At 44.3% G+C, this 10,858-nt stretch overlaps 1 long non-coding RNA gene across 1 annotated transcript; it reads left to right on the forward strand.

Annotated features, from left to right (window-relative positions):
• Window positions 1-6,968: 6,968 nt before the first annotated feature.
• Window positions 6,969-9,058, forward strand: LOC116598096. The gene is made up of 3 exons (XR_004288950.1): window positions 6,969-7,556; window positions 8,119-8,123; window positions 8,688-9,058. It is a non-coding gene; the product is annotated as an uncharacterized LOC116598096 (long non-coding RNA).
• Window positions 9,059-10,858: the final 1,800 nt, after the last annotated feature.

A 10,858-nucleotide genomic window follows, 5' to 3' on the forward strand; every position in this document is an offset into this window, starting at 1 on the left:
TCTCCCACTTAGGAGGGCTGGAAGTCCGAAATCAAGGTGTCGGTAGAGTTGTGCTCTTCCAGGGTCTCCGGGGCGAATCCATTCTTGGCTTCTCCCAGCTTCTGGTGGCCATCGGGGTTCCTTGACCTTGACTCCAATCTCTGCCTCTGTTGTTATGTTGTGTCTTTCTCATCCATTAAATTTCCTTCTGCCTCACTCTTCGAAGGATGGGTGTCCCACCCTGATAATCCAGGTAGAGGACGCTTCTTATAATCCTTAATTTAATCACATTAGTGTAATTTCATTCTCTTACCATATGGTAATATTTGCAGTTGCTTCCAAGTGGGATGTGGACGAATCTTTTAGGGGGACACCATTCAACCCACTATCCATGGTAAGACAGCAGTCACTCTTCTGCCTAATTGCTAATTGATTCCTGAACTCTGATAAAGCTGGTACCTCTCCCAAGTATGGCATTCTAGGCAGCCACTGTCAGTGGGTTGATACTGGCTTTGGAGGTGAAACCAGCGTGTTATTGATACGATGGTATGTTGAGCCCCTCCCCACCCTTATTACTGCTTCTCTGGTGCTCTGTGCAAACTGGCAGCCAATACCAGGTTTTAGTATTGTACTAGAAGGTCATAGGGCTTCATTTCTCTTGGGTATTGGAGAGAGATAAAAATGATGTGAAGATTTTAATCATTGCTGAGGCCAAAAATAATTTTTGCATGATGCTAGAAAGCTTCTTTCCTGAATTTGATGAATGAATAATAGTGTCTTCTTGAGTGCAATCCCTGCTATTACTCTAGATTATCGGGCCGTACGGATCCCCAAACCTGCCCAAGGTTGTAGTCATTCTACTTATAATCTGGATATTTCCATAAAAACAGAACAGTAGGGCTAGAAAGCAGAGATCATAAGGGTAAAAGGTTACATTTTATAATTTACTTTGGGTCCTCATATCCATAATCTTTCCTTTTTTAGTGTTTTCACTGATGTGGTATTGGTTTTGTTTCTTGTTTTTATTTTTATTTATTTTTTTAAAAGATTTTATTTATTTATTTGACAGAGAAATCAGAAGCAGCCAGAATGGCAGGCAGAGGGAGAGGGATAAGCAGGCTCCCGGTGGCTGCAGGGCTCCATCCCAGGACCCCGGGATCATGACCTGAGGAAAAGACAGACGCTTCACAAACTGAGGCACCCCAGTTTCTTGTTTTCAGTTGAAAATAATTTCATATACAATGTTCAGATAGGTAGATTGTCATAGGACAGGATAGTTGATATTATAGTTATTAGATATTATAGACATTATAGTTATTTAGATATTATATAGATATATAATATAGATATTAGAGTTATATAGATATTATAGATATTATATTGATATGATAGTATGATAGTTGGGTATTCAGACAGATGTGAGTGGAGTCTTGACCTTTCCAAGTGGTGCCTGCCTGACTCTGGGCAAGTGGAATTTGTAGAACTTACTGTGGCAGGTTGTGGTGAGGGCCAGGAATGACATTGGTAAGCCCCCTGAAGAGAGTTTGTTGGATGAATGAGTGAACACTTTCTAGGTTGTCTAGCGGTAAAAAGAAGATAAAAATTTCTTTTGACTTTGTAGCGATGAGTGTTTTGCAAATAGACACACCTACACTTCCATATTCAGTGACAGGATGCGAACGTAGGGGAAAGCCTATCAGCCAAATGCTGTTTGAACACCAACAAAGCCGAGTTCAGCTTGAGTCACAGTGCCCTGTGATTAAATGGCGCCATCGCCGGGGAAGAACAACTCTGAAAGGATCATTGCATGATGGTAGATATTTTTGGAAACAGAAATGGTGTAAACTCATTAAGTTGAAATGACTTTCTTTGGGACGCCTGGGTGGCTCATTTGGTTGGACGACTGCCTTCGGCTCAGGTCATGATCCCGGAGTCCCGGGATCGAGTCCCGCATCGGACTCCCAGCTCCATGGGGAATCTGCTTCTCTCTCTGACCTTGTCCTCATTCATGCTCTCTCTCACTGTCTCTCTCTCAAGTAAATAAATAAAATCTTTAAAAAAAAAAAATGACTTTCTTTCTATAGGCATTTCATCGCTAGTGAAACCGATTGCCCTGTCGGTCACTGGCCGGTGTGGTGATTTTGGCTGAAGCATTAGTGTTCCAGTGTTGACTGGCTTAGAACTCGGACACTTAGCTGTGGGAGGTGACCAGAAAACCCCGAATACGTGTCCATAAATCCGTGGCCCTTTAAAGGACAGACAGTGTGATGTTTGAACACTCATAGTTTCCTTCTGAGTGCATATCGTTCTACTGTATTTTCTCATGTCCAAGTTTTGCATTGTATGATATTATTTCTGTCGCTATTTTCGTGCTCCCCCCATGTGTTATCAGAAGGGACAGGTCACGCGAAGAGCAAAGCTGCATACCTGTTTTATTCGGCCTCTGCAAACTCTTTGAACTCTTTGAGGGCACTTAGGAGATATTAAACTACGAACTCTGGGCACATGGGTGTGCTCCCTTAATGGGAAATAAAGCGTCTTTGTGCCAAAGCATCATTGTGCCTGAGAGGAGGTACGAAGCCATGTCTTGAAAGACCCTGGGGCTCTGAAGCCCACAGACCTAGATTCAGACTTTGGCTTTTCCACTTCTGTTGCTTTTCGACTTTGAGAAAGCTACTTGACCTCTGAGTTTCTATTTCTTTATTTTACAAATAATTATCATTATTTATATCTATATATCTTGACAGCGTTCTCTTGAAAGGAACCAGCTGGTATTGTGTTTGACCCATGGCAGTGCATAGTCTCTAAATTCCCTTCTTCTCCTCCCTTTTGAATGGAAACTAACCCCCTCCCCAAACACAAAAGTCCTCAAATAAAATAAAGTGAAACCAAACTAGACCAACAAAATGATACTATATAGATATTCAGATCTTTCTCTTCACCTCTCCATGATTTTTAGAAAAAATCTTCAAGATTGTGTTTCCTTTCATAATAGGGAAAAAAAAATAGAGCAGGACAGGGAGCAATAATTTGATCAGGTGTCAGGACCGTTGGGCGCTCTCTTAGGGGGACATCCTGCTTTCCGCGGGGCACTCTCTGCTTGTATGTTCCTATTTCAGGGTGCTTTATAGGAGTCATTTGCATAATTGTATATCCAGGGGATGGATTAGCTACACTGAGTCATTTTAGCCTTATGATGCAATCACTCATTCACCACGTGTTATTCAAAATATTTATTGAAGAAATGGAATTGCTGACCTAAGGTGAGTAATTCTGAAAGCAAATTGACTAACATGGTTTTCTCCCTCTATCCCCACACTTACTTGCTCTCACATTCATTCAGGTCTGTTTGTAGAAGCTGATTCACTAATTTAATTCATATCTATTGTACACCTACAATGTAGTGATCTTGGGATCCAATGGCAAAGAAGAGAAAATTATACATATATATAGAGAGAGAGACATGTGGGAATACACATACACACATTCTAGTGTATATCCATAATGTATATTGAATAAGCAAAAAAAAATGAATTTTATATGTATATATATAAACTTCAATTGTCCTACCTGTTTGGAGATTGTCCTACCTGTTTGGAGGAGGGACTCGAAGTTGCTTGCAGAAGCTGAGATAGAGGAGGGAAGGGCCTTGTAATCTGGAGTGGGAATAGAGTGATGCTACAACGTAGTGATCTCAGGAGTCCTGTGCTTTACCTTTGATTTTGGCTGTCAGGGAATCTGTGTGCAGCCTCAGTGAAACTGTGGGGGAGATGTGTATGCTTGAGCCTGTGTGTATGTGTGTGTGTGTGCCTGTGCTTGGAAGTTGAGAAGGAAGATTGGCGCGCCCAGAGCTAGGATCCAGTGGGATCGCTGCCGGACTCCTGGTTGTCTTCCCTGGAGTTAATTTCCTGTCATTGAAACTAGAGCCTTTGTAAACGCGATCCTTGCTTTGTTTCTGTTCTCACCGACTCCTTCCTGCTTTGTCCCAGCGTGACATACACACGGTGGGCTCCGGTCTCTGTAGTGTGAGGTGTGAGGTGGCGAATATTACATCTCAAAGAAAATCTGTGTGTTGGATGACATCTTAACCAGATAAAGTGCTGATCAACGTCTGTAGATGGGTTATAGGGTTGTGTTTTGGAGGGATTTCTTGAGATCTATTGTCCACATTTTGATTGAGACCTCAGAGCGTCTTAATCATGTATCCTTAAGCAACATATTTGCTCTAAAGGGTGTAAAAGAAGATCTTATCTGGAGTAAACATAATAATATCTTATTTTTAGAGAGAAAACGTTCTCAAGAAAATTGGGATTTCAGCAAGTTTAGTATTGTCTGTTAAGGCAATATGAGAGCAACTCAACTCAACTCAACATTTGCTAACGCTGTATGTCAGATATATTAAAAGCACTGGAAAACAAAGATGAATAATACGCAAACACATATTTTGGAAACCAGCAAGAGAGGGAAAGAACCCTCATCTTTCTGATTATAAAGTATTCCTCAGTGTATCCAAATAGTCGATGAGAAGGGGTTTTTCTTTTAGGGGTATTTAGGCTAGTAAATGCAGAATAAGTGATAATTGGGTCAGAAGGTCCCATTTTACAATGCTGTTATGAACTCAAGTTATGTCTCCCCCAAATTCTTATGTAGAAACCCTACCCCCAGTATCCTCAGTGTTACTATATTTGGAAACACACACACACACACACACACACACACACACACGAGGTCCTAGAGTAGGATGCTAATCTGACAGAGCTGGGGCTCCTATAAGAAGAGAAAGAGACACTGGAGCTCACTTGTTCTTTCTGCCACGTGAGGACACAGCGAGGGGGTGACCTGTAAGCCACGAAGAGAGTTCTGTCCAGGAACCAAATTGGCTGCAACCTTGCCTCCCGGACTGCCAGCCTCCAGAACTGTGAGAAGAGGCATTTCTGTGGTAGAAGCCGCTGGGCCTGTGGTATTTTGCGATGGCAGCCCTAGCAGAAAAACCCAATTTCCTAGCAAAGTAATGATTCTAAACTGCGATCATCCATGACTGCTAATATCAGAGAGAGAGGACCAGAACATAAACATCTCCTAATAGATGTAGACATTATTACCTTTGAAGTCATATTGCCAGAAATTCTAATCTGTTTCTGGTAAGTTTCTAGACCTAATTTATAGCAAATACAAGGGGTCAGGGAACGTTTTATATGACAACATGGTGATGCAGTTAGCAGAAGCTTGGCTCATAAAGATGGATAAGCCAGTTTCTTCAACACATAAATTACAGGGAAAGAGAATAGGAGGGAAAGAAACTCTGTGGTTTATGAAAGAGACCTGTCTACCGTCTGTGGTTTATGGGCTTTGTGGCAATCCCCATTAATGAGGACGCGGTACAAAATGTATCTGAAACAGGGAAATGTGAGTACCACCTGGACATTTCCTGAAATTAGTGAATTACCTAATTACTAGCAGGGATAATGGAATTGTGATTATATTTTACAAAGATAACTGTCTTTTAAAGATATGTGTTGACATTTGTGGCTGGAAATGATACTGATGTCCAGAAATGGTTTCAGAATAATCTGGAGGAGGGGAAAGTATGTAGGAAAATAGGCAAAGCACAATTGGTCTTGAGTGGATAATGGTTTGAGGAGGGTGACAGGTGGGCAGGAGTTCGTGATACACTTCTCTCCACTTACTTGCAAAATTTGGAACTTTCCATAACAAATACCTTAATAGAAAGTTAGAAAGTGCCTGAAGGATCTCAAAATGTAATAAGATGGGCATGGATGTGTGCAGATCATCGCAATAACAGGAGAAGGACAGGGAAGGGAGAGACAATTGAGCCGCCGGGCTGATCGTTATTAGAATTTCAGTGTTTTCCTGTGAGAGGCAATGTATTCTGCCTGTTGATTTGTGCGTTTACCACCTAGAGGCAAATTCATAAAGACATGAATTTTCTTTGAAAAATTTACTTGGCTATTTTCCATGGGCTTCAGATCTGCTGAAAGATAGTTTTTTCCCTCCTTCCTCTCAATTCTTTGCTAGTAAATGATGCTGATTAAGAGTCCACACAGGGACAGCGGCTTTTCCGTGAAATTGTTTATTAAGAGTAACACTTGGCATTTTATGGTGACATAGCCGTATTTCATTATGCCAAATGAATGGGGGTTTGCTAGATGATCTGTCATTTAACCTTACCAAGCCCCGGTTTCTTCATCTGTAAAATTAAAATGCTAATGATGTCAGAATCTCTTGGATGCGAGTGTGATAGATATTAGCGCCTCTGTCTCCAAAAGGATTGTTTGTTGCAAAGAGATGGTACACCCTGGCTCTTTAAGGATGGAAGAAGCAAATTTTAAAAAGACATTAGGCAGCCACGGTCTATGTTGATGGGTCAAGAAAAACAGGCTGTGAGCCAGCCCGAGCTTTGGAGATCGAGCATCAGAAACACTGCAGAACCAGCAAGGTAACAGACTGGCCTGCTGTCACCGCTCCTCCTTGTACCCTGGAGGCCGGGACCCCGAGTCCACCAGTGGGACATGGATGAGGACATTGCCTTCACTGTCCCCGTCACTGGTGTCAGAGAGATGACGCCCCCTCCAAGCCTCTTTCTTTAGGCTGCTCGCTCACAACTTGCCATCTTGTGTGCACGTTCCTGACAGGTGAAAGCCAAGTGTCATGCTTTGTCCTGCAAGGGGACCAGGGGACCAGGGAGCCGCGTGGTCCGGATTCTGTCTTCGGGGCAGAGTGGGGTATAGGGCTCTTGGGGAGGGGGGGGCTCACCAGAAGATGCTGGGTTTGTTCTTACCACTCTTCCTTAGCTCTAATAACGGCATCATCTTCTTTTCTTCTGCCTACATCGACGAAGCACTTAGCTATGGGCTGACTGAGACTCCACACAGCCCCACTTCGCAGAGGAGCAAGTGGAGGTGCGAAGCGATTCATTTGCCTCTGGTTGTTCAGAGGCAGAGGCAGAAGCTGGACCTCTGGCTGGCGGAGCCCTAGCTCGGAATGGGAAATCCCTGTATGATGTTCTTTCTCTGGAAGTGCTTCCATGTTCTTAAATCCTGTTTCCTTTCTTGCCATCTTTCCCTCAGAGCCGCTAAGCGTCTTGTCCTATGAACCCTCTGCTAGTGCTGTTCTTTCCGGCTCAACCCACCCAGCGGCCCACCCACCCCACGGAAGAGGTTTGGGAAGACGGGTCAGAGAAGCTCCTAGACTCCTCTGAGGCCCTAGTGCCAGCGTGTGAGGAAAACCACTTCGGTGTCCGAGACGTCCCTTCGAGAATGTCCATATGGAGCCTTCCTGTGTCGCCCACCTCCTCCGCAGAGGAAGCGCACAGGCGGGGAGCGCTGGCCAAGACAGAAACAGGAGCCACACTCCCTCTGACTCGATTTTGAATCCTGACGTTGTCACTGACATGCAGTGATTGAATCCCTCTGCACCCGACTTCTGTCATCTGGAAAACACGCCCCGCTTTCAGAGTTGCGGCGCCATGGGCCTTGGGACGTTCGGATCCCTGCCACTCCCTCGCCTGTGCCATGCGCCTTAGCCCATCCTGTAGGAGGCAGAGTCCAGACCCAGCTGTCCTGTAAGCACTTTCCTGAAGCCTCCGGCATGTGAGAGCAGCAGGAACAGGCACATGATGCAGGAAGTGGGGGGAAGCCAGCCCAGGAGATGTGGTATCAAGCCGGCCAGAGCTTCTCAAAACCACTCAGCTGGGTGCTCAGCCCCCAGGACATTCCCGGAGAGACCTTCCAGAGTTACTGACCCTCAGAGCCATTTTTCCAGGAAAAGGGTGGCAAGCGTTTGCCAGCTGGATTCTTGCCAGGTTATGTTGCTTATCAATCAAAATCTGTCCCCTGAGACATTAATTGGCTTGTGCCCCTGGGGTGTGTGATGGGGTCCCTCTGGGCAGCCCCTGGAGAAGCCCGGGTAGAACCGTGGGGGGCAGAGCTACAGAGTCTTCTTCTGGAGACCACACCCGAGCCTCACTCCCACCTGGGAAGGAGGAACGTGCAGAGACGATGGGGGCCGGAGGTCTGGAGACAACGTCACTGTGGGCTTTGTGTTCACAGGAAAAATGTGAGCCCTTATTCCCCGGCTCTGTCAGAGAAGCGAGGCCCAGGGCCAGGATCTAGGGCACAGGCGGAGTCAGCTGGGTCAGAGACACTGTTCAGGGGATGGACTCTCTTTGGGATTATGGCGGAGAGCAGCAGCACTGATCCCACGGCTGAAAACCCTTTCCTGGTCTTTCCTTTTGTCAGGACGCAGGCAGGCTGGAATCTGGAATGTGCTCAGGAGAGGATCCCATCCTGGGTTCGGACTCAGGAGTTATGATCTGAAGAGTCGGGGCTGCTCAGAAGCTGTTCTGACGTGGAGAGGGAGCCTGAGAAGCCAGGGCAACTTCCAGGAGCCCTAACAGCAGAGGCACCTGTGCCCAGGGGGACAAGTATCTTCACGGGATAGACCCATTTTGTTGTGAATTTTGGATGCCTTTCCTAATATTTGCACATTCCAGGTCTGGTCCTCCCAGCCTTCTTGGGGATCCTGTGGGCTTCTCATATCATGGGACACAGCACCTTTACGTTTAAATTAGCCAGGTTCTTGTATCTAAAAACCCAAGGGACATAGTGATGACAGGAAGACAGGAATGAGTGGCAGGGTCGTTTTTCGACATGTTAACCATTTCCCCCATTTGCTCTGTCCCTTTCCAGGCAGGCGTGTCATTGTGTGCTTAACCCCAGGGGCTTCTGGGACAGGAGCAAAGACCCCATTTTGGTCCATACTGTCAACTTGACTTATGTTCCCGTCTTCCCTTGGAGAAGTTGTCACACTATTGTCTATGATTATGAAGGTGGAATGCTTAATTTTGGCATAAAGCAAGCTGTGAGTGTTGGCTTTTGTGCCCTGATGTGGGCTGTTGCCTAGAATTTAAGGAGAGTTTATAATTTAGAGTTACCCAAGGAAGTTGGTATTCTTACTTGTTTTTTAAGGATCGATGAACTTTGTGCACCCTACATAGGTCTGTTTGGGCATTGAAGAAAAGAAACGCTCCTTGGTTTACCTAATCCAGCGTAACAGAGAGGCTCCATAGAAAAAAATGTCAAACATGTTCTTTCCTGTGTCATTTTAACTTTAAATTATTTTAATTCAACTTAATTTTTTAGCCATTTTTATTACTCAAGTTTAATTTTACCCCTGTAATTGGACGTTTTTTGATGTTATTAAAAAAAGGAATATTTACTTTGAAGACAGAATGGTAGAAGGATTTTATGGAACCATGGTTAATTTTCTTCAGAGTGACAATGTTATTGTAGTCACACATGAAGATGTCCTGAGGAAGACCAGGTTGAACTGTCTATGAGGTCTCATGCTGTTTGCAGGTGATTTTCAAATGTTTCAACAAGGGAAGTGCAAAGCAGGAACAGAAAAGATTAAGTAAATGTGGTAAATGATAATTCTTAAATGTAGGCAGAGGATATGTGCACATTTATTGTAGTATTCTTTCAAATTTGAAAATACTACCGTATTGAAGACTTTTAAAAACCATTTAATTGAAGTAAGGGAGGTTGCAGGGCATTACACGTGATTTTCTTGGAATTCAGTATTATAAGGCTTCTGGGACTTCTGGCTTTCCGATAAGATATCCCACTGATCCTGTGCGGAGCTCTGCTCTAACTATCTCATTTAATCTCCACAAGTACCTTACATATATCTCTCCAAACCCTTGCCAACTGCAAAGGTAGGGGGTATCAGCTCCATTTTATTTTATTTTTTTATTTATATTTTATTAACATATAATGTATTATTTGCCCCAGGGGTACAGATCTGTGAATCGTCAGGCTTACACATTTCACAGCACTCACCATAGCACATACCCTCCCCAGTGTCCATAACCCAGCCACCCTACCCTGTCCCTTCCCCTTCCTCCCCATCCCCTCCAGCAACCTTCAGTTTGTTTCCTGAGATTAAGAGTCTCTCTCTCTCTCTTTTTTTTTTTTTTTAGATTAAGAGTCTCTTATGGTTTGTCTCCCTCCCTGTCCCATCTTGTTTCATTTTTTTCTCCTAACCCCCAGGATTCCCTGCCCAACCTATTCACTTAGCATAATACCCTCTAGTTCCGTCCACCTTGTTGCGCATTGTTAAGATTATTTTGATGGCTGCATAGTACTCCATTGTCTATATATACACCACATCTTCTTTATCCATTCATCTGTTGATGGAGATCTAGGTTCTTTTCACAGTTTGGCTATTGTGGACATTGCTGCTGTGAACATTGGGGTGCACATGCCCCTTCGGATCTCTACATTTGTATCTTTAGGATAAATACCTAGTAGTGCGATTGCTGGGTCATAGGGCAGCTCTATTTTCAACTTTTTGAGGAACCTCCATGCTGTTTTCCAGAGTGGCTGCACCAGCTTGCATCCCCACCAGCAGTGTAGGAGGGTTCCCCTTTCTCCACATCCTCACCAACACTGTTGTTTCCTGGCTTGTTTTCAGCTCCATTTTAGAGGTGAACAAAATCCAATCTAGGCTAGGTAAATTGGCAGAGAACCCCAGTTTGCACCTCTGTTATATAGTTTCACAGTCACCCACCAGGAGAGAAACAGTGGTTACTCCAAAATATGTTGAGTGAATGAGGATATTTCAGTGTGTGTGTTAAGATAGGGAACTAAAAAGACCAATCTAGTTGCACAACAGAGGCAACAGCTGTGTGGGAGACAGCCCGCAAGCCTCAGTGGAGGGGTGGGTTGACAGTGGAGGAGGGGCTTCCTGTTTCTATAATTTAGACTCAGCCAGCTAAAACATGGTATTGTCCCTATCAACTCTTGAACAAATGTGAGGAAGACCAGAATAAATGTCACTGACTCACAAACATGGCTCC

This window comes from Mustela erminea, chromosome 9 (assembly GCF_009829155.1).
Source record: "Mustela erminea isolate mMusErm1 chromosome 9, mMusErm1.Pri, whole genome shotgun sequence".
NCBI lineage: Eukaryota > Metazoa > Chordata > Mammalia > Carnivora > Mustelidae > Mustela > Mustela erminea.